Genomic DNA, 25,854 nt, shown 5'->3' on the forward strand with positions numbered 1-25,854 from the left:
TTAGTGGATAACTCATCCCATACTTTCTCACTGAAAAATACAATGGACACTTTTCATTTCTTCATTTACTGACACTAACTATTATCATTATTACTTTACTGGGCTGCTCGGAGCAGCATCTGAAACTGCTTCCTTCTGGAAATATTGTCTGTCACCCATTGACTTCTGTGATCCACACTTTCATCACTTATTTAATAAATAAATCAAGCATCTATCATATCTCAGGCACTGTGCTAGGAGTTGAGTAAACTGTAGATAGGAAAATAAAGGTTTCTGCCCTCATGAAGTGGGAAACACAAACAAGGAAAACACAAAATAATATGTAATTTTCTACAATGATAAAAGTCATAAAGAAAAAGAATAGGATTCATAGAGAAAAACAATAGAGGAGACCTATTTTTAACCGGGTAATCAACTGAGGCTTCTCTGACAAACATGTTTAAGCCATGATCTGAGAGATCAGCAGAAGTAGTGTGGTTTTCTACTTACCTTATCCTCAGTGCTTTTTGCCCAATTGGATTGGATTGTGCTAGATTTCTTCGAGGCTTTAATGTCCTAGTCCTCTTTTCCCCTCATATTATACATTATTTTGGGGGGATGTCATTCACTGAATAATGGTTTCAAAAAACATTTCTAAATCAATTACTCCCAAATCTCTATCTCCCGAGCAGATCTCCTGGGTCTCAGACTCACAACCCACTCGTTGCTGGATAACTCTATCCAGATGTCACACAGACACTTCAAATTCAACTTTCCAAAATGAACTTAACATCTCCTCCTCATGTATTTCTTTTTCTCACAGTTGGTACACTGGAGTCATTTCAGCCTCTTCTCTCACACCCGACATGCAATCAAACATTAAGATGTGTCAATTTTTATTTCCATCCTATACTTACAGTCTCCTCTCACCTCTTGTGGAGCTATCAAAATAGCTTCCCAGGTGGTCTTCCTAAACCACCAAACTAGGCTATCAAAAACATAAGTCAGGTCAATCTCTTCCTTAAAACTCTTCCCTTGATCTTCACTGTCCACAGGATAACTGTAAAGCCCCCAACATAATACACAAAGATTGCACCAGCTCCCATCTATTTTGTGCCCATTATAGAATTTGGTGAATGAGTGATTAAATGTTTGTCCAATCAACATTAGCCCAACCAATATAACCCATGTATAAACAGATTATACATATATATAAAATATACTACATAGAGTCCATATAGACACATATAGATTATATATGCTAATTTTAGTTTCAATACTAAGGAAAGACTTTAAAAACCTTGGTAATATCCCATCCTCCCTGCAAAGGTAAACATTAGTCAGAAACTTTACACTGACGTCAGTGTGGAGAGCTTAACTTAACCCAGCAACAAGTATTTATTGAGCTCCTATGCTGTGTAGTAAGTCGCTTCAGTCATGTCTAACTCTTTGCAACCCTATGGACTATAGCCTGCCAGGCTCTTCTGTCCATGGAATTCTCCAGGCAAGAATACTGTAGTGGGTTGCCATGTCCTCCTTCAGGGAATCTTCCTGACCCAGGGATTGAACCTGAGTCTCCTGCATTGACAAGAGGGTTCTTTAACATTAGCGCGACCTGGGAAGACCCATTGAACTCCTACTATTTGCCAGCTTCTGTTCTAGGTGGTAGGAATACAATTGTGCATGAAACTTATAAAAATTCACTGTCTTCATAAAGTTTCATTCTACTGTGAAGGAGAGAGAGAAAGTGAAAAAGTTAATTATAGAGTATATGAAAAGGTGGTAAAATGGAGGAAAATAAGGTAAAAACAGAGGCTTAGGTTTATGGAAGGAGAAGGGCAGCAATTTAAAGTACAGTAGTTAGGAAGCGCCTTACTGAGAAAGTATTGAAGTGTGTGTGCTCAGTCGTGTACAACTCTGCAACCCCATGGACTGCAGTCCACCAGGCTCCTTTGTCCCTGGAATTCTCCAGGCAAGAATACTGGAGTAAGTTTCAATTTTCTTCTCCAGAGGATCTTCCCAAACCAGGGATGAAACCTGGGTCTCCTGCACTGCAGATTTTTTACTGTCTGAGCCACCAGAGAAGCCCTAAGAAGGTGAGATGTGAGCAAAGACTTCAAGGAGGTGAGGAAGAGAGAATGACATCTGGAGGAAGAGTGCTCCAGGCAGGGGAAGGGCTGTACAGCCTGACGGATGGAACGTAACTACACTTTTTGAAAAATATGAAAGAGATCGGTATGGGTAAAACTGGGGAGTGAGAAGCAGGAGACAAGGTTGCATCATGTAAGGTCTTGGCTGAAACCATTTTAAAGACTTTAGCTTTACTCTGAGTGAATTAGCCAATCATTGGAGGGTTAAGAACAGAGGAGTAACAAGGTCTGATTTTCATTCTAAGACTTCTTGCACAAAGGGCAAGCATAATCTTCCTGATCTCAGGGATTTGCTATCTAAATAAGTTTCTAGCTGCTAAATGGACATTTCCATTTGGATATTCCACTGTCACCTCAAATTCAATATGTATAAACATAATGGACTTTTAAGTTCTGGGTTTCTATTAATGTTAAATAAATGAGATAAGCTGCATTATGGATTAATGTCATCAGAGGAAAACATTTATTAAACCTTCCGTGGTGGGGGAGAGGAAGGATCTATAGGACAAGGAAAATAATTACAATTGAAGGTAGACAACTTCAATGCAAAGATAAATATACCAGACTTGAAACTACAACCACGACAAAAAAAGATGTTGAAAGACCGTTCTCAAACACAAAACAAGAATAATCAGTTAAGTGACATATTATTATAATGAATAAGACGGCTAACATCTTTTCCTGTGAAAAGTCACAGAAACATAAATGAGGTTAACCAGATATCACAGAAGTAAAGAAGTCACTGAATTTTATTTTTACATAGAAATAAAGTATATTTCAAAATTAAAACAACAAAAAAAGAAATCGTGATAATTAATAATAATGAAGAATTATCAACTCTAAACTTATCAACAAAAGTAGAAATACAAGAGAGAAGACAATGATGAACAAGAAAGAAAAATGAAAGAATTTAGAGTCTGCTAAAATCCAAGAGTTTGCTAACTCTTACTTAAAGCTCAGTTTTACTTAGCTGCTCATCTTCTCTGTTACTTAATTAAGACATTAGGTTCTACCCTATCTAAGAATCAACCTATCTGAATTCTACAGGCTCTCAAAATACTCCTGGGCATGTATTTCTTATGCTTATATGCTGTAAAATTGTAATTCTTGTCACCCCTTCTAGATTGTGAACTCAAAAAAAAAAAATTACTAGATCTTTTTATTGTATATCTTCTTGTCACCCCTTCTAGATTGTGAACTCAAAAAAAAAAAATTACTAGATCTTTTTATTGTATATCTAATATGTAACATAATGTCTAAAAGTTACAGAAGCCAAAACAGGTGATAAATTAAAAGTGAGTTATTTTACTAATATGATATTTAAATTTTTTAAAGAATGTTTAAGATTTTTTTACAATTAATATTTTTTTAAATCTTTCCTAATGCTTTGGAATTCTTTTCTATAATTGAGAAATTGAGCTTTCTTGAAATCCTCTTTTCCCTGTTTTCAGTGGGGAAAAAAAAGAAACTGTCTTTTTGGTCTAGAAATTTGAGAACATCTTTTCTAATTCTGAAAAGGTTAATAAGATCTATTTTGAAGAAACCCTCTACAATATTTCACAGTACAATAGAGACACAAAGACATGTATTTACACAACTGTAAATATAAGCAATACAATTTCATAGTTTGGACAATTCTGAGCAACAAATAAATCTAGATTTAAAACAGATTCCCCATACCATGCTACTACTGGCTGCAGACTGACATCTGCTAAATTTATCTGAAATTCTGGGGCTGAGGAAACATCAGACAACAATTCAACAGCAATTCAATATCTGGCCTACCAAAATAAGAGCCAATAGTAAGAAGCTATGAGAAAGTCACCAACAATTTGCTGATGATATGATTCTGGTATTAACTACTTTCTATTTACAAAACACAATAAACAGATAGTGGAATGCAAAACCTCTGATGAGTGAAAACTTTTATAGCTGTTCTATTTGTGGAATGGCTTTATATCTGGCAGTAGGGAACTTAAACAAGGTTCATTAAGAAAAGAAATGCTGGTTTCAGGAAGCCAATTTACATATCACCTTTTAAAAAAAGAGGTATGGTTTCTAACTAAAAGTACCCTGTTGATTTAAAAAGAGTTGCTAAGTTATACACAATCTCACGCACTCTCTAGAGAGCAGTTTTAGAAACCAGAAACCACATCTACCTCTGTTCAAACGGACCAGACTAAACCAAATAGGTGAGGCTGAAGAAATAGGTCAGTGCTTTATACAGTTGAATTATAGATTTCTACATATGAAATTTGTCACTCATCTCCCAGATGAAGCTGAGGATTGCATAATCTGAAAAATAACAATTAATAAGCAACACTAACAACGTACTTTAAAATGCTAGCAAGCAATTAGCACAGAGCACAGACATGAAAGGACACCGGAGTTAAACTTCTCCCAGATGGTAAAGAATCTGCCTGCAATGCAGGAGACCTTCAATGCAGGGTTAGATTTTGGGGCTGGGAAGATCCCCTATGGAGAAAGGAATGGCTGCCCCCTCCAGTATTCTTACCTGGAGAATTTCATGGACAGAGGAGCCTGGTAGGCTACAGTTCATGGGGTCGAAAAGTCAGACATGACTGAGCAACTAACGCTTTCACTTTCCTTCAGCTGATAATACCACACAGGAAAAATCACGATAAACAGCGAGTTCCTGCATTGGGTAACTGCCATAAAGAATGTTTCTCAAACTGGAGTCCTCAAATACCTAAGATTCTCTTTAAAAAAGTTTTCACTTTTGTCTTTTCATTTCAATAACAATTAAATTCTTTCTCATGTGATAAAAAACAGATGGGGATTTCAGGATTTCTATTGCCCTTTTTATGGCTGAGTAATTTCACATGTTTGGATATATCACATTTTGTGTACCTACTCATCAAATGATGGCCAGTTAGGTTTTCCATTATTGGGGCTATTAACAACAATGCTACTATGAACATTTATGTGCAAATTTTTGTGTGAACATGGTTTCAGTTCTCTCGGATATGAAACTACTAGGTCATATTTTATTGATAACTCTCTAACTTTTTGAGGAACTGTCAAACTGTCTTCCACAGTGGCTATACCACATTAAATTCTCACCAGCAATGCCCACGTGTCCAATTTTTCCACATCCTCACCAAAAATTGTTATTTTCTGTTTATTTTATTTTAATTATAGCCACCCTAGTGTGTGTGAAATGGTATTTCAATATAGTTTTGTTTTATATTTCCCTAATTACTAGTGGGGGCTTCCCTGGTGGCTAAGTAGCAAAGAAATCTACCTGCCAATTTAAGAGACATGGGTTTGATCTCTGGGTCAGGAAGATCCCCTGGAGAAGGAAATAGCAACCCACTCCAATATTCTTGCCTGGAAAACTCCATTAATAGAGGAGCCTGGTGGGCTACAGTCCACGGGATTAAAAAGAGTCAGACGTGACTTAGCAACTAAACAACAACTGTTAATGGCTAACCATCTTCTCATATGCTTACTGGCCATCTGCATATCTTTGAGGAAATTTTTATTCAAGTCCTTTGCCTATTTTTAAATTTGGTTGTGTTTTTTTAAGTCATAAGAGTTCTTCATGTTCATGTCTAGATCCTAATCTGATATATGATTTTCTTCCATTCTGTGAATTATCTTTTCACTTTCTTTATAGTAACTTTTTAAACAATTAAATTTATTCTTAATTGAAGGATAACTGCTTTACAATATTGCATTGGTTTCTGCCAAACTATGGTTAACTTTCAATGACCTAAAGTTTTCAGTTTTGATGAAATCCGACTTATCTACTTTTACTTCTTTGTTTAATAAATACAATGTCTGGGCTTCCTTTACTAATGGCTATTTATTCCTGTGTATGGGTCATACTTTTTTATTTCCTTATATGTCTAATTTTTTGTTAAAAAAAAACAACAGATATTTTAAACGTAATGACTGAACAGGGATGCCCTTAAACATCTGGAAACAAAAATTCTCTCTGAACCCGCAAAGCAGGAACCAAAACTCAGATGGTGGTTATCCCTGGCCCAGAAAAGAGTCCTGGCTTCTTAAGCCTCTGCCATAAACAACGTGCCCATATCTTAATCTTTATGGCCAGGAATAAACAGCAAAAGCAAAGAAACAGATTCAAAGAAACAGTCTTTGAATCAGACTTATTTTATCTTGTTCCATTTATTCTATTAACTATCAGACTTTTAAAATTGCTTTTTATAAAAGAAAATAACTGTGCACATTCTTTAAATTTATCACACTAATAATAAAGACATTATCAAGGACTTGGCAACTTAACTTCCAAAAATATATAAAGTTTGAAACAATGTATTTAACAAATTTATGTTTACCACTAAAAGTTTATTCTACAGATCAAGAAACAATGTTTCCAACCTTTGCATTTTTCTCCTAGATGGAAAAGAATAAGTTTGGGGAAAGGGTAAAAAAGTATTTTTTGGTTTTCTATTAGCAAATAGATAAGAAGAAGAAAACAAAATAAGTTTTAAACCCAGTATTTTAAATTCCTCATACTTAATTTAAAATTTAATTTTTTAACATAAGAAATAAATACAAATGCATTTGCCTTGTGAAAATACTCTATTTAGGAAAAATAGTCAGCACATGAAACACATTTATAGTAGCTATATTTTTAAAACAATTTGGCAAAAATACCCTCAAATACCCTCAACGTTTCCTTGTAGATCTGTAAAACTAGATGATTCCAGTTATCTTAAAAGGACATGGGGTAACTGTAGATACACTGTACATGTCTTCCAAAAATCAGTTTCACATTGCTCTAACTTGTGAAAAACACATTGGCATTAAAAAAAATAAAGATTAAAATCAGTCTTCCTGACTACAGCTATCTTTAAACAACAAAATAAGTATTTGATATTTACTTACATGTGCACAGTAGAACAGTTTATAGTAAATTAGCAAGGGCTGCAGTCTATGGGGTCGCACAGAGTCGGACACGACTGAAGCGACTTAGCAGCAGCAGCAGCAAAAAGGCAATAGCTTTTAAAAAATAAAGTTATGGTCATATAGACAAAAATTAAGTGACAAAAATGGCAATGTCTATCTCTTCCCACTAAGTTCTTTAAAAACAGAGTTACAGTTCCTACCTGGGAGACTTCTTTGTTCATAATGAGTCCTCAAAACAGATATGGTCAAATATGGTGCTCCGCAGGGTAGTTTCCAGTGGAATGGGGGAACACTCTTTTCCAGAGATGGCTCTAGTAAGTCTCTTCACTCTTACCTCATTTAAGGCCAGTTATGCAACAACTAAAACAAAGGAGAGGCAAAAAAATAAAAGCAGAAGGGAGGTTAGATCGTTCTTTTATTTTCTAAGAAATAATAAAGGTCAGAAATGTTAAGTTAAAAAAAAAAGACGCAACTTTTCAGGCCAAATGGAAAAATACTTCCAAAAGACAATGGATGAATATCTGATTTCACAACTTAAGTCCTTCTGGTAACTAAATATATATTTTCTATTTAAGACTGCTGCTTAAGTAATACATACTTGCATTCTGCCCTTAAGGGTCTGAGACGCCCATTTATATGTCTTTTTAAAAAAGTTTTCTGGCTGCACTTGTATGTTTATCTTTCTTTCTACCTATAAATTCTGATTTTTAATGTTTTCAGTTTGCATTTAATTCTTTCATTTCTGTAACACTTCCCATTATATATTAAAGTTACTATGGTATTTTACTTTCAAATCTTTTATTGAAAAAGTGTACAAACTTTTTATATTCATAATACCTAAAAATAAATTTCACTGACTTCTGTTTCCAGTAAGGATGAATGATCTTGTATTGGACTAACTTGCCCAAAGATAACAATGGACAAAAAAATCTGGACAAAATAAAATTTACTCAAAGACATGGAAAAGTGACCAAAAGAAGGCAAAAATGTGGGGAATTTGATAACTGAAAGAAAGGAATCGTACTGAATAAGATCTATAATCACAGAGAACTCTTACCAGTATACCCTTAAGTACTACAGGGAGGCTAGGCCTAAGGGAGAAAACCACTGTATCTGTGGCTTGAAGCATTGGAGAATGTAGTTCAGAGCTGACAGAATGCTAGACAACAAGAGGAGAAAATCATGGTAAGAAGGGCAGCAGAGCAAAGGGTGGGGTACCTTAAATCTGTATACAAATGTTCCTTAAATCCTTGGTTGATCCTCCGAATTGCTCATGCACAGGGAGACTCCAAGTAGCTCCATACAACCATACCACAACTGAGATTCCCTTTTGCTGTTTATAATCACACACTCCTCACTCCCTTTTTCTTAGCTCCTTAGTAACCACTTATCTGCCCCCATTTCTATAATTTTGTCACTTTGAGAATATTATAGAAATTGAATCAATTCCATACTTGAATCAAGTATTGAAATATTTTGTAATGCCTTTTTCACTCAGTATAATGCCCTTGATATCCATCCAACTTGTTGCATATAAAAACTGTTTGTTGCTTTTTATTGCTCCATGGTTTGAAGATACCAGTTTCTTTTTCACCATTCACTGTTGAGGTACATTTGGGTTGTTTTCAATTTGGGGCTACTATGAATAAAGCTGCTATAAATATTTGTGTACAGGTTTCTGTGTGAATATAGGTTTTCATTCTTCTGGGATAAACATCCAGAATTTTATATACAACTGGATTATTCAGTAAGTGTGTATTTACTAGCCAGTAATTTAGTTGTCTACTAGAACAAAAATCAATACTCTTCAGAAAAAAATGACAATCCACAATAGTATCCACAACATCCAGTATAGAATAAAAAAATAACTAAACATGCAAAGAAGCTAGAAATTGCAATTCAAAATCAGGGTAACAAAAGGGGGGGGTCAATAGAAATCTATCATAAGATAATCAGTTGAAATTAGCTGATAAGGATGTTAAAGCAGTTATTATGAGTATGTTCAAGATGTTATAATAAGTTAACAGATGGGAAATACTGGGAGCAAAGGGAAACTATAAAACAGAAGTAAATGGAAATTGAAGAACGAGTTCAACATTGAAATTTTTCAATTCACTGGACAAGCTTAACAGATTTGTGATGGCACAAAAATAAGTTGGTGAACTTAAAGTCAAAACAATACCAAATATGAAGACTGGACAACTGAAAAAATTTAAAACCAAAAGCTGACGTTTTGAAAAGATAAAAAAAATTATTAATACTTGAGGTAAGACTAAGTAAATCCTTTTTCAGGGGTTTACTAAGACTCAATAGCATTAAGATGTAAATTCTCCTCCAAATTAATTCATATACTCAAAAATAAAATTAGTTGTTTACTTTTTGCATATCTAGTGCATTTTATGATCAAAGAATATAAATCTATTTTTGTTTTATTATATATTTATAATGGAGGTTTTAAATGCTTGAGGCTTTTGCTCTTTAAATAAAGACTATATTTTCTCTTAATCATGATTTCCCCCAGTGATGAATTCCAGATTAAAGTGGAATGTCTATCTAATGTTAGAAAATTGGATGATTCTATGACTGGATCCAAAAGTGCTTACCTCTTATAGTCCCTCTAAATTAAACTAAATGCTTTTCATATTTTCAAGATTTTTTTCCTTCTTTCCTTGATTTAAACACACAATTTGAAAACGCAAAGAAACTTGGACTGGCTCTTCACATTGACATAGTTTAAACTATTAAAGAAAGGTATTTATAGTTAGGTTAGTCCAATTTACATTGTACTTAGTTGGGTTTTTCTCACTGTATATATCTAGCTTATTTGTATCTGTAATCAACAGTGCTATAAAATATTTCTTGGATGATGAGATTCCTCACTATTACTACTTTGTGTTCTTTCATCTTTGAATTTCCCTAGGTAAATCTGCATAAGAACTGGAAAGCAGTAATTGAATACAGCAAAGACGGCATTTTTTCATCTAGTCAACCACAAACCCAGGTTCTGTCGTTTTCTGCCTTTCAAGGAAGAGCACTCCTCAAAAATCATTTGTGTAGTTAACACTGCAGATAAAATCTTTGTGAAATAATGCCACTGTCTTCCATAAAACCTGCGAGTTTTTACAGGTACTTTTTTAAAACCAGGCAGTAACTGAAGCCAGATGGATCCTGCTAATGACTGAGGGTCCTGATGACTCATGGGCAAACATGTGAGGGAATACAGAAACAGTGCTGAGAAGGGAGGCTGAGCATACTCACTCAGAGACTGCATGAAGACAGAAAAGCACAGGATAAATCCATACTCCAAATAGATATGTAGACAATGAGAAGCAAAAAATATGAAAACCAAGAGAAAGGTAATACACTGAGAACCAAAAAAGACAGGAGGAATATGAATGAATAGGGAGAAAAAGAGTACTGCTGATGATCTGATGTTTGTTATTATGTAATTAATAAGCTTACTGTTCTTAAAACGTCTCTCACTAGTATTTATTATGTATTATATGTGCTATCCAGAGTTCAGTATTTTAAGTCTTTTCTCACGCCCAGGAGCCCAAAGCAGGAGATCTGATATGGACGGTACAAACTCCTTATAGACCCTAGTGCCTGGAGGCTTCCCATTACTTGTTTCAATTCTCTCCTTACCTTAGGGTAAGGCCTTTCTGTCTTCATTATCTGCTTCCAATTCTGCCACAAGTGCTGGCTAGTGCAGCACCTCAATTCCTTTAATTTCGTTTAATAAATTATTCAGTTTAATCTGTTAAATTCAATCTGATTTAAGAATCACATGAGGAGACAAGGTGATAGAAAAATACCTATAATGCACTTAATTATAGAAAGAGCAAAAAAGGAAATCTATAAAACACTCTTCTTCCTTTGTTACTCTGGAGTCAGGCAGAAGTACAGGGCCAGAATTTTTAAATATAGAGAGAAATAGAACAAAGGAATATGTATGGATTTACCACCCAGAAGTAATGACAGTAAACATTTTTGATGCATTTTAATGAAGTATTATCAATAAATCAGAAGTCCCCACACTCATACAAAGCCTACTCCCCTTCTTTTTGATAGAGATAACCACTGGCATAAATTTAATATATATCTTCTGGTCAAATTTTTTCTATCCATCCATAAACAATATACACTGATGTTTTATACTTTAAAATATACATGCTTAAACTGTATACTATATATATTAAAATTACAATGTATATAAGGTACTTTAATAAAATTAGTGCAGATTGAAGGTTGTCTTTATCATAAAGTTACTTTAACTTTTCTTCTTTATGATATACTTTTTGATGAGGAGAGAAAGGGATAATGTTAGCCAAAACTCCCAGTGTGCTGGGATTAATAGCTTAGTTCAGCTATGCTGTCATCCAATAATAGGTTGTTATAAATAAACCATTAACATTAGTGGCAATTATAAATTATTTTGGTTACATGAAGTTAAGATTCCAAAGTTACATCTGTGTTCTTATTAATTCTACCTCAAATAAACTTTAAGAAGTAAAAGGGCACCTAAAAAACTGTGAAAAAATAACTTTTTTTCCTTGGGATGGATTGAAAGATTTTTGTGAAAGAATGAAGAAAAAAACGATGCCACCAACTTTCCTATTAGTGATGACACAAAAGCCATACTCTCCAAACCAAAGACAAAAACGATCTAAATAAAATTTGAAATCAAGCCATCCATAACAGTTTTTGAATGTCTATAAAGTTTACTTATTTGACTTCTCTACAGTATATAGTTGTCTTTTCTTATTAACACTGTTAAGAGAAGGCCTAAAAGAAAATCAAGACTTTAAAAATAGAACTGTTCTTCTTAATAAAATGACAATATTTGCTTATTTTTTCTTGTTAATCTTCATTTTTTAGAAGACTGACTTCATTGTTCTTATGATTACAAAATGTGTTTATGAAAATCTTGCCATTTCTGTCCAGAAAAGTACTTATTTCTTCACACAATTTTTGGGGTGTCTTAAAAATCTGGGTAAATGCATAGGTTTTGTTAGAAGATAAAATTGCATTATGTTGGAAAGATAGGTAAAATGTCGTTTTTTGATAAGAACAAGAGTTCCAAAGGGACAGAGCTGGGAAACAAATCTTGGTAAATGGCAAGTATTCTACAGTGAATCAGCACTACAGACAATGACCGTAGGTAAATTTTTCATAACCATGTGCAACAAGAGACGTGAAGAAAAATATTCATGTTAGCAATGTTTATCAGAGCAAAAAATTGGAACAATCCAGGTGCACATCAATAACAGCATGGATTAGCAAAGCCTAGTATATTGATACACTGAAACCTCACATTAGTTAAATAAACTGACCAAGATCCAGCTATTCACATCTGCCTACAGGCAACCACAGTCCCTTCTGAAAATCCAGGTGGTTCAGCTCAGTTCAGTCGCTCAGTCTGTCTGACTCCTTGCAACCCCATAGACTGTAGCACGCTAGGCCTCCCTGTCCATCACTAACTCTTGGACTTTACCCAAACTCATGTCCACTGAGTCAGTGATGCCATCTAACCAACTCATCCTCTGTCGTCCCCTTCTCCTTCCGCCTTCAATCTTTCCCAGCATCAGGATCTCTTCCAATGAGCAGTGCTTCGCATCAGGTGGCCAAAGTATTGGAGTTTCAGCTTCAGCATCAGTCCTTCCAATGAACACTCAGGACTGATTTCCTAGAGGATGGACTGGTTGATCTTCTTGCAGTCCAAGGGACTCTCAAGAGACTTCTCCAACACCACAGTTCAAAAGCATCAATTCTTTGGCACTCAGCTTTCTTTATATGACTACTGGAAACACTATAGTTTTGACTAGACGGACCTTTGTTGGCCAAATAATGTTTCTGCTTTTTAATATGCTGTCTAGGTGAGTCATAACTTTCCTTCCAAGGAGTAAGTGTCTTTTAATTTCATGGCTGCAGTTACCATCTGCAGTGATTTTGGAGCCCCAAAATATAAAGTCTGCCACTGTTTCCACTGTTTCCCCATCTATTTCCCATGAAGTGATGGGACCAGATGCCATGATCTTCATTTTCTGAATGTTGAGCTTTAAGCCAACCTTTTCACTCTCCTCTTTCACTTTCATCAAGAGGCTCTTTAGTTCTTCACTTTCTGCCAAAAGGGTGGTGTCATCTGCATATCTGAGGTTATTGATATTTCTCCCAGCAGTCTTGATTCCAGCTTGTGCTTCTTCCAGCCCAGCGTTTCTCATGATGTACTCTGCATAGAAGTTAAATAAGCAGGGTGACAATATACAGCCTTGATGTACTCCTTTTCCTATTTGGAACCAGTCTGTTGTTCCACATCCATTTCTAACCACGCTTCCTGACCTGCATACAGGTTTCTCAAGAGGCAGGTCAGGTGGTCTGGTATTCCTATCTTTTCCAGAATCTTCCACAGTTTATTGTGATCCACATAGTCAAAGGCTTTGGCATAGTCAATAAAGCAGAAATAGATGTTTTTCTGGAACTCTATTGCTTTTTCCATGATCCAGCGGATGTTGGCAATTTGATCTCTGGTTTCTCTGCCTTTTCTAAAACCAGCTTGAACATCTGGAAGTTCTCGGTTCACGTACTGCTAAAGCCTGGCTTGGAGAATTTTGAGCATTACTTTACTAGCATGTGAGATGAGTGCAATTGTGCAGTAGTTTGAGCATTCTTTGGCATTGCTTTTCTTAGGGACTGGAATGAAAACTGACCTTTTCCAGTCCTGTGGCCACTGCTGAGTTTTCCAAATTTGCCGGCATACTGAGTGCAGCACTTTCACAACATCATTTTTCAGGATTTGAAATAGCTCCACTGGAATTCCATCACCTCCACTAGCTTTGTTTGTAGTGATGCTTCCTAAGGCCCACTTGACTTCACATTCCAGGATGTCTGGCTCTAGGTGAGTGATCACACCACTGTGATTATCTGGGCCGTGAAGATCTTTTTTGTACAGTTCTTCTGCGTATTCCTGCCACTTCTTCTTAATATCTTCTGCTTCTGTTAGGTCCATACCATTTCTGTCCTTTATTGAGCCCATGTTTGCATGAAATGTTCCCTTGTTATCTCTAATTTTCTGAAAGAGATCTCTACTCTTTTCCATTCAATTGTTTTCCTCTATTCCTTTGCATTGATCACTGAGGAACGCTCTTATCTCTCCTTGCTATTCTTTGGAACTCTGCATTCAAATGGCTATATCTTTCCTTTTCGTTTCTCTTCTTTTCACAGCTATTTGTAAGGCCTCCTCAGACAGCCATTTTGCTTTTTTGCATTTCTTTTAATTGGGGATGGTCTTGATCCCTGTCTCTTGTACAATGTCACAAACCTCCATCCATAGTTCATCAGGCACTCTATCAGAACTAGTCCCTTAAATCTTTTGCTCACTTCCACTGTATAATTGTAATAGATTTGATTTAGGTCATACCTGGATGGTCTAGTGGTTTTCCCTACTTTCATCAATTTAAGTCTGAATTTGGCAATAAGGAGCTCATGATCTGAACCACAGTCAGCTGTTGTTTTTGCTGACTGTATAGAGCTTCTCTGGAAAAGGCAATGGCACCCCACTCCAGTACTCTTGCCTGGAAAATCCCATGGACAGAGGAGCCTGGTAGGCTGCAGTCCATGGGGTCACTAAGAGTCGGACACGATTGAGCAACTTCACTTTCACTTTTCTCTTTCATGCACTGGAGAAGGAAATGGCAACCCACTCCATTGTTCTTGCCTGGAGAATCCCAGGGATGGTGGAGTCTGGTGGGCTGCCGTCTAAGGGGTCACACAGAGTCGGACACGACTGAAGCAACTTAGCATAGCATAGCATAGCATAGAGCTTCTCCATCTTTGGCTGCAAAGAATATAATCAATCTGATTTTGGTGTTGATCATCTGGTGATGTCCATGTGTAGAGTCCTCTCTTGTGTTGTTGGAAAAGGGTGTTGCCATGACCAGTGCGTTCTCTTGGCAAAACTCTATTAGCCTTTGCCCTGCTTCATTCTGTACTCCAAGGCCAAATTTGCCTGTTACTCCAGGTACTTCTTGACTTCCCACTTTTGCGTCTCAGTCCCCTATAATGAAAAGGACATCTTTTGGGGGTGTTAGTTCCAGAAGGTCTTGTAGGTCTTCATAGAACCGTTCAGCTTCTTCAGCATTACTGGTTGGGGCACAGACTTGGATTACCGTGATATTGAATGGTTTGCCTTAGAAACAAACAGTAGTAATAAAGCATTATCAAGTATGGGCTCTGGAGCCCAACTCCACCATTACCAACTTTCTGACCTTAACCTCTCCATGCATCAGTTTCCTCAACTACAAAAACGAGGATAATATTTGTACCTACTCAACAGTTGTTTGGAGACTAAACATTTAATGTTGCTGTTGTTTAGTTTTTAAGTCGTGTCCGACTCTTTCTGTGATCCCATGGACTGTGGCCAACCAGGCTCTTCTGTCCATGAGATTCTCTAGGCAATAATACTGGAGTGGCTTGCCATTTCCTTCTCCCCAGGGATCGTATCATAATGTATGTTAATTTTGATTACTTGCTCCCCTTAAAAAAGGGCAAAAACACCTTAAAACCAAAATTGTGTGTTTAAACCACTCTGCATATCAACTACTAAATCTAAAATATTAATGACTCTTACATCTACTTTTATACTCACATTAAAGAGATAAATACTGAAAAGCCTATACCAATGGATTTTAATACTAATAATTCTTATAAATACCTCTGTTTTGGAGATAAGCTATTTTCAAAACAATTGCTACCAGAATCTCAGTTATCACCCTTGAAATCTTTTTCACTCTCATACCCTGTGTATGTTACTCACCAAGCCCCATCTGGTCTATTTCAAAAATAAATCATCAATCAAGAGACATACAAATCCAACACCCTATTCCTGCTTAGACTCTTTCCATGAAGTTTTATCTCACATATGACAAAACCCAAAACTCACAACACACAGCACGCTACACCAGAGCCACACTAATCTGTCCTTCAGTTCCTCTCCATTCCCCAGTCTTTTTTCCCCATTCCATGGCCTTCACTACAATACAATCTCTGCTGTGAATAATCCCTCCTGTTTTCTTCACCTGCTCAATTCCTTATTCATTGTTCAAGCTTTAACTCCAATTCAATTTCTCTTACCCCAGTAATCAAAATCAACCCTCCATGACAGTTTCAACTTCTTCTTCATAGAATTAAAAAAATATATTTTTTACATATTTGTTTGTGTGATTATGTATACCACTTGCCTTCCTCACTATACTGTAAAACACCAGGTGCACATTTTTAAACCAGCACAGAGTAGGTATACAACATTTAAGAAGTTTAATTTGTGGAATTAGTGAATCTGTTCTAATTCAAGAATGGCAGTGAAGTTGAAAGCTCAAAGAGAATGAGGATCACTAAAGTGGTCAAAGGACATTACAAATCTTCCTAAACAAATTCAAGATGAGTATGAATGGCATGAGGGGGACAAACTAGATTATTAACATAAGGGATTAGGCAAAGGTTTGGTGTTGAGACAACAGGGAGGAAAGAAAGATGAAAGTAGTAAAACTGTTAGATTAGTCTCTACTAATCGGAGAATGCCTATTTCTGTGGCATCATTCTGCAACATAATTTACCTCTCTGCTTTTGTCATACTGCAAGAGAAAACACCAGGTTTTGGAAAGAGTCCATATTCAAAGAGCTAAAAATGAAATGTAACACCTAAACTACAACAGTTTAGTTCTTCCCTAAAGAGCAACTCTACTAAAATGGAAGAGTTTGGGGGAGAGAAGATCAAGAAGAGATGAAGATGTAGTAGCTTAATAAGAAACAAGAAAGTCTGAAAAGGAACAAAGATATTTAAAAGCAACTGAGGGGAAGTTCGGAGAAGGCAATGGCACCCCACTCCAGTACTCTTGCCTGGAAAATCCCATGGATGGAAGAGCCTTGTAGGCTGCAGTCCATGGGGTCACTAAGAGTCGGACACGACTGAGCGACTTCACTTTCACTTTTCACTTTCATGCATTGGAGAAGGAAATGGCAACCCACTCCAGTGTTCTTGCCTGGAGAATCCCAGGGATGGGGGACCCTGGTGGGCTGCTGTCTATGGGGTCACACAGAGTCGGACACGACTGAAGCGATTTAGCAGTAGCAGTAGCAGAGGGGAAGTCTTGCTGGATGATAGAGTGTAAACTACCCCTTTCACTCCAATAAAATCTTTAGGAATGGCTTGGTTTTATTCATCACCAAAAAAATAATGTCGGTATTACATTTTTTTATGTTTCTTACTTGTTTTCTACTTTGCAAGAACTCTTGAAAAGAGCTCCAAGGACAGAGAATGGTAGTCTAAGGAAGAACAATTTGTCCCCCCACCACACAACAATTATATTATGAAAACACATAGGCAGTTAAACTGAATGATAGAGTATTCTATTTCTTATTGAAAAACAACATATTTCTTCAGGTCAACTAACCAGTTAGCAAACTGGTTAATGTAAGGCCATAATGAAGTCAAGGATTTTGGGTCTGGATCCCTATGATCCATTAATATTTCTATTTCAAAATGAAAGGCTATATGCCTAATCTTTGGTAAACTGCCTTTCAAATGAGAGAAGCTGGATAGTCCATTAAAGGCAGACAAGAGAGTATGAATAGATGAATGAAAGTCATCACTATCATTACTGGCAAAATTTAAAGTATACATCACACTAATTCCAAATCCAGGGTCATATTAGTTTGTGAAAAGGGTCAAAGAACCTTTGAAAGTTTGGAAAATAATTCTATTTTGGTCTCATGTAAATTCTTTCAAGAAAGTTCACCATGCCATGTAATTTTAAATCTAAAACAAACCCAAGTGAATGCTTTCCAAGAATAAATTAAGGATTACATTCAAAAAGAAATGACTACTTATAATGTAATTATCTCACTTTAATGATGCTTAAAGTAATTAAACAATTTAACAGAGGGAAAAGAATCTGTGAAAGGTCCTGTTAACTGTTGACCATAGTACAAGAGTTTAAAAAAAAAAAACACATTTTGTTTAAATTCCTCTCATGTTTAGATCTAACAAAAGCAATAATGTAATTCAAGTAGTAAGTAACATCAAATTCCTAATCATAATTGAAAAGACAGTACAAAATGTCTACTCTTTCCTATTTAACCATCTGGAACATGTTAGAGACTCCCTGAAAGCAAGAAAAATCTGCAAGTATAATTACACTCTGGGACTATTAGTATGACATGCTTCAATAAATACTCCTAATAGGATTTGCTGATATAATAATTGGCACTAAAATGGATGGATTTTCTTTATTTGGCTATTTGTTCTTACTGACTAAATACTCAAGAAAACCAATAAATTGTCCCTCCAATAGAAAACAAACAAACAAACAAAAGTCCATCAAGCAAGGACAAAGTGTGACAGGTTGCAGAGGCAGAACGTAAGGGATGAGCAAAGAGCAAAGATTTGCAAACACCTGAGTTCAATTTTTATTTTCCTGCCCACTGTTTCCCTTACTTTCTCCCCTCCTCCAACCCCAATCTGGCATGACTATCTGCTCTCTGGTCAGAAGTGACTTGGTTAGGGTTAAAACAAAATGTTATATGCCAACTTGGAGTTGGTCAAATTCTAGTAGGCTGAAGGCCTTCAGACAATAACATGGGAAAACATTCAAAACTCACTCTACTCCTGATGGGTTTGGAGATGTAACATTTAGTTACCTAAACTGGAAAGGTTAAGCAAAGGAAGAACCCAACCAACCAAGATGTTCAGGAAGACAGTTCTGCAGCTGAACAACAGAGTGAAGAGGGCTGTTTTAATAGACTAGTTCTGATACATTGAGCAGCTGAACCAATGCAGCAACAGTGGGGTTGAATGAGACATTGGACTAAACCAACAAGAGGAAGAGGTGAAAAAGAGAGCCCCAATTGTCAGTATGTATCGATTATGAAAATAATTCATGTTTTCTGTACAAGTCTAGAAAATATAAGTAAATAAAAAGAATAAAATAAAAACCACCCACAACTGTTTCATCTAGAATTAATGCAAACATTTGTATATCTATTCTACAAATATAGAATACACATGTAATTCTTTACAGTGTTAATGATCAGTGCACATATTAAAAGTATCTTTATTCACTAAATTTTTAACATAATTTTATTATTAATTTTATTTCTTTTCAGCTGTGCTGGATCTTGCTTGCTGCATGCAGGCTTTCTCTAGTTGCAGCAGCCAGGGCTACTCTCTAGTGTGGTGCTCAGATTTCTCATTGTGATGGCATCTCTTGTTGCATAGCAAGGACTTACAGACTCCAGCAGTTGAGGCACATAGGCTTAGTTGCCCCATGGCATGTGGAATCTTCCCTGAGCAGGAATTGAACCCATGCACCCTGTGTTGGCAGGCAGATTCTTAACCACAGGACCAACAGGGAAGTCCACTAAATTTTTATACACACAACTTCTCATGTTATTAAAATATTCTTCTACATTGTATGTAAAATATTCTTATGTGTGTGTGAGAGAGTTTTTAAGCACAGTGTGGGACTTTAGTTCCAATTTTTTGCTATTAAAAACAATGCTATGAGTAGGCATCTTTCTGGCTAAAACTTTACTTTCATTCAGGATTATATTCTCTAAATAAGTCCTACACACACCAAGTGTCCTGTAATAGGAGTCTAGGTGTATATTAAAGACATTTAGTCAAGACTGAGTTTACAGGAGATAACAGATGTCTGAGAGAGAAGCTAATGAATTTTCAGTTATGTACACATTAATTATGAATAGGACATCCAAGTAGATCTGTCTAGCTGACTTCCAAAGTAGAGGGATATAAAGGTCTTCAGAATCAATGACATATTGATAATAATGGAATAGATGAGAGGACCAAGAAAAAGTATGTCAAGAGGAGAATGGATTACTCTGGAAACATTCCCATATTTAAAGAAGGGGGCAGTTATAGCCAGAAGATCAAGTAACAAAAAGAAAGAAAGAAAATGAATAAAGATAAGAGGAAAACCAGAAGTTGAGAGCAGAGAGACCATAATGTCCAGTTTCAAGAATTATTTTGAACCTGACAAAACAATCACAATCCCTTTGAGGATAACAGCAACACACATCTACACATCTATCAGATATCACATATTGTTTCACAATTGCAATAGTAAATCACACTGCATTCCTTCTGATGACCTCTTTTTGTTGTGAATCTGAGTTTATGGTAGGTGCTGTGATAAAAAGCAAGCACCATGTGGAAATCAACATGAAACAGGAAATGAGGGTCGCAATGCCCAAGCTAAGCCCAAGACATGAGAAGTTATGCAGTACTCTCAGATGCACACATCCTATTAGTAAGCAACTGTGGTCATTTAAGAATAAAATTAAAATATTACTTCTTCTTTGAATTCATGTGTATTATTTTTTCAAACAGCTGCTAAGTTGCTAGCACATACATACTTATTAAGTTTTTTGACCTAATTACTTAATAAATGTAGCTATTAGGTATTCCTTGGATTGAAGGATACTTTGAACTCAGAAATAGCCGTTACATCTTTACCAGACCCTTAGTTACATCCATTATACCCTTACTATGAATATATTCAAACTAAGAATCCCAAAAAAAGGTAGATAGTGAAAGCAAAACCTTTATTAACAAATGAATGGAAGATTTATCAATGTGAGTTTAGGAATAGAAGTATGGAATAGGAATATTCCAAAGATATAATAAATATTATTATATTATCACAAATAATTCATAAATATTATTCACAAAATTAACAGATCAAAGGAGAAGAGCCAAGTGATGATTCCAAAAGTTACTGGTGAAACACCTGATTAACTTCAACACTTCTGATAAAATTTTTAGAAAAATCATTAAGATTTTTAATAAACACTTTAGTTTATAAAGGATATCTAGAGAACACAGAAAATACTGCAGATAACTGTGAAATATATGAAGCATACACTTTAAAAACAGAAACAAGTCAAGGACATTCACTAATCACCACCTGCATTCCACTTGTACAGGGAATACTTAGTCTTTCTAGCATAGTATATATAACAGGAGGTGAAAGAATTAGTATGAAAGAAAACTTGGCCAGAAAATGGGAAACGAGAAACTGCATTATCACACATAGCATAATTTTGAGGACTAAGTCTAAAGGTGGCATACATTACTTTTACTCACATTCTAGAGACTGCTGCTGCTGCTGCTGCTAAGTCGCTTCAGTCGTGTCCGACTCTGTGTGACCCCGTAGACGGCAGCCCACCAGGCTCCCCCGTCCCTGGGATTCTCCAGGCAAGAACACTGGAGTGGGTTGCCATTTCCTTCTCCAATGCATGAAAGTGAAAAGTGAAAGTGAAGTTGCTCAGTCGTGTCTGACTCCTAGCGACCCCATGGACTGCAGCCCACCAGGCTCCTCCGTCCATGGGATTTTCCAGGCAAGAGTACTGGAGTGGGGTGCCATTGCCTTCTCTGTTCTAGAGACTAGAAGTCATTTAAGTGGACATTCCTAATGCAAGGGAGGTGGAAAATACAACCTAACTCTGTGCCCAGGAAGAAGAGGAAATTTTTAGTGTATATCTAGCCACCCTGTGCAACAAACCAAGCTGGAAAACAATTTAGTGCTAAAACTGAACGTGCATATATATATACTCCATGACCTAGCAATTCTATTCCTAGGTGGAAATGCCTGTACATGTATATACCACTAGACACTGTAAGAAACTCACTGAAGTATTGTTCTTAATAGCAAAAACAAAAACAGGATAAAATAATTCATCACATATTCATAACTAGTTATGAAAATAAATGTGCTACAGGGCAATGCAAATGAATCTTAATTGTGCTACAGAGCAATGCAAATGAATCTTAAAAGTAGATCTTAAGAAGAACACATACAATATACTGCTTTTATACTGTTCAAAAATAAATAAATCAATAGAGTATGTGTGTGTGTGTTAAGTCGCTTCAGTCATGTCCAACATTTTGCGACCCTATGGACTATAGCCCACCAGGTTCCTCTGTCCATAGGATTCTCCAGGCAAGAATACTGGAGTGGATTACTATGCCCTCCTTCAGAGTATCTTCCCAACCCAAGGATCAAACCTGCCTCTCTTATGTCTCCTGCATTGGCAGATGGCTTCTTTACCACTAGTGCCACCTGGGAAGCCCCAGTAGAGTATATTACTTAAGTATAGATATATATGTAAAATGTATTTTAAATTAAAAAATAACAGTCACAAAATTCAGTATAGTGTTTACATTTAGAAGGTAACAAAACGGGGATGTGCTGAGAAAGGTTTATTTACACTGGGAGTTTCCACTGTACTGGTAAAATTCTATTTCTTAGGCTGGTATTTATACTACTCCTTGGTCCATATTAACATACTAAACAATATTTTATGTCTACTTTCTAATGGAAGGCAATAAATTTTTATTAAATGGATTAAGGAGATTACAGAACAGTATTTTATGGAGAATAACTTCAATGTTTTCAAATATTCAGCTAACCCTATTTCTTTCCTTATTTATTAATCAAAATACATTGTCTTGATTACCTAGATAACTATTCAAGAAACTACTGGTTATCACATAAATGTAGTGAAGAATTTAGAGTTTATTTAAAAACTTTTAGCAGTTAACCATCCAATTACTTCCCCAATCATATGACCATTCAGTAAATTCTAACTGACAGCCACGTGGAAATCTCAATACTCTTCCTGAATTGTGACCATAGTGGTTATTTTTTGAAACTACAGAAGTATTAACAATGAACAATTAAGTGATGAAGACATAATAGCTCTAAGCAAGACTAAAGTACATGCAAAGGAAGAAATACTTGTATTCTGCCCCCCTGAGTAAAAGTGGGAGAAAGGAGGAGTTGTTTTCCACAGAATGATCTCCAGAGGAATTCCAATGAATAAAACTGTCAGGGCAAGAAGTAGGATTAGGATGTTAAGGAGCTATTAAATCCTTTTCTCCCAGCATTGTTTAAACTGTAGCTTCATTGTCTGATTATAAATCAACAGTATTATTTTTTAAAATATTGATGCTACAGAATTATGGAAAGTTTTCCATGTATACTACACATTTTAAATATTCTATCTCTGACTAACTTTGTGACAAACCTTAATATCAGATATCATTTTTGTACTGCAAGATGATAACTTATACTGAAACCTTGAAAACACTGACTACTTATAAAGAAAAATCATCTGACTGGATGAAAACTGAGATACCCAATATTAACTGAGGTAATGGAAAACAGTTTTATTTCAGTAATTCAAATTCTATGCATATCATAAAAACTGCTATAAATGCAATCCAAAGAGATTTACCATGGGAGTAATAACAGTAAGAGGCAATGAGGTTTGGAGAAGAGAAATTAGATGGGGCTTGAGAAGCAGGCACAAGAAATACCATCATTTAAAGAAGCTCCTATCTGGAAAGAAAGCAAGAGAAGACAGGCTCAAGCACAAGGACAACAGTAGGAATATTTGGCTCTGAACCAAGAAATATCTCAATTAATGCCACTTGGGACTAGGGGCAAATCAAACTAATGAAAACAAAGGCATGTACAGTGTAATGACAAAATAAAGAATGACCAAAAGGAAATAACAGATAATCTCAATGCTACCTCAACAAGTGACCAGTATTTTCATGAATTTTTGACACTGACAGATTAAAGTAGAGAATGGGAATTGAGAGGGAAAAAAAGGTAAATTATACAACTGATGATGCTACAGTTGCAGGTCATATAAAAATGATTAATCATTTATAATAAGCAGATAAAAGCTGTGTGTAAGTTACAAGATATCCAAATTAACAAAGTCTTATTTAAAATATGTAGTACCTTTTAGTCATCACTAAACCTTCAACTTGTGGGGCTTTCCATTTGCCCTATTATCCCCACTATGTAAAATATTTCAAATTCTATATATAAGAGCTTAAATCTGATACCTGCCATAAATTCTTTCCAGACAATAGTCTTAAATACCCTCTCACTTTGAACTTCTTCAGTTTTAATTGTCTTTGTTACAGTACACACTAACTATACATGTGATGGCTAGAGATGATTAACCAGTAATTTCATGTCTGCTATCTTCAAATATTAAACTTCACACTATAAAGTTTATAATAAAAGTATGCTGGTTTCACCAAGTAGAATAAAATTCCTTAATAAGAAAGTACTATATTTTATGCCTCAGAGAAAAATATTAGAATATTACAGTACAATATATAGTAACTTTTATCCTACTGAATACCCTTTGAGACTTATCTATATATCATTCATCATAGTCTACCTGTCCACTTTCTATATTTCCATATCACTGTCAAAATTAACAACATTATTCTCATGGCACCAGACTGCCAATTTAGACAAAATTAGTGTATCTCCCTTAAATGTGTCTCCAACATTAAATCACAAAGTTCTGTCAATTCTCTCATCAGTCGCTAAGAGATCTGGGGATTCTCTATTTACAAATCTTTGCCAAGGTTCTTACATAATGTACATGGGCTTATAAACCACTAGTCCATTATACACACAGAACAGTACCTTAAGAAATGTTTTTGATTTACTTACTTTCCTCCTAATTATTTGTCACAAGTTTTTTGTAATTGCCCAGCTAAAAACTATAAAATGTATATTCAAGGCCCCCCTTCAGTTTCTCGTGTCTTTTCTTCTCTCAGTTACTCACAAGGCTTTAAGATTCTAATTACTGGGATTATCCCTCAATTCCACATATATGCATAGCCATATACTTTCTGGGGAGGCCTTACAAATAGCTGTGAAAAGAAGAGAAGCGAAAAGCAAAGGAGAAAAGGAAAGATAAAAGCATCCGAATGCAGAGTTCCAAAGAATAGCAAGGAGACAGCCTTGCTCAGCGATCAAAGCAAAGAAATACAGGAAAACAACAGAATGGGAAAGACTAGAGATCTCTTCAAGAAAATTAGAGATACCAAGGGAACATTTCATGCAAAGATGGGCTCAATAAAGGACAGAAATGGTATGGACCTAACAGAAGCAGAAGATATTAAAAAGAGGTGGCAAGAATACACAGAAGAACAATACAAAAAAGATCTTCACAACCAAGATAATCACGATGGTGTGATCACTCACCTAGAGCCAGACATCCTGGAATGTGAAGTCAAGTGGGCCTTAGGAAGCATCACTATGAATAAAGCTAGTGGAGGTGATGGGATTCCAGTGGAGCTATTTCAAATCCTGAAAGATGATGCTGTGAAAGTGCTGCACTCAATATGCCAGCAAATTTGGAAAACTCAGCAGTGGCCACAGGACTGGAAAAGGTCAGTTTTCATTCCAATCCCAAAGAAAGGCAATGCCAAAGAATGCTCAAACTACCACACAATTGCACTCATCTCACACGCTAGTAAAGTAATGCTCAAAATTCTCCAAGCCAGGCTTCAGCAGTACGTGAACTGTGAACTTCCAGATGTTCAAGCTGGTTTTAGAAAAGGCAGAGGAACCACAGATCAAATTGCCAACATCCGCTGGATCATGGAAAAAGCAAGAGAGTTCCAGAAAAACATCTATTTCTGCTTTATTGACTATGCCAAAGCCTTTGACTGTGTGGATCACAATAAACTGTGGAAGATTCTGGAAAAGATAGGAATACCAGACCACCTGACCTGCCTCTTGAGAAACCTATATGCAGGTCAGGAAGCAACAGTTAGAACTGGACATGAAACAACAGACTGGTTCCAAATAGGAAAAGGAGTACGTCAAGGTTGTATATTGTCACCCTGCTTATTTAACTTCTATGCAGAGTACATCATGAGAAACGCTGGGCTGGAAGAAGCACAAGCTGGAATCAAGGTTGCTGGGAGAAA

At 36.0% G+C, this 25,854-nt stretch overlaps 1 protein-coding gene across 10 annotated transcripts in view; it reads right to left on the reverse strand.

Annotated features, from left to right (window-relative positions):
* The window catches only part of NCOA1 (nuclear receptor coactivator 1), a 220,552-nt gene that overhangs the window by 98,983 nt on the left and 95,715 nt on the right, over positions 1–25,854 (reverse strand). For all 10 annotated transcript variants that reach the window (XM_055540777.1, XM_055540779.1, XM_055540780.1 and 7 more), the window contains one exon: positions 7,229–7,388. The gene's annotated coding sequence lies outside the window, so the exon portion shown is untranslated. The remainder of the gene's footprint in view (positions 1–7,228; positions 7,389–25,854) is intronic.

The sequence above is a fragment of the Bubalus kerabau genome, chromosome 11 (genome assembly GCF_029407905.1).
Source record: "Bubalus kerabau isolate K-KA32 ecotype Philippines breed swamp buffalo chromosome 11, PCC_UOA_SB_1v2, whole genome shotgun sequence".
NCBI lineage: Eukaryota > Metazoa > Chordata > Mammalia > Artiodactyla > Bovidae > Bubalus > Bubalus kerabau.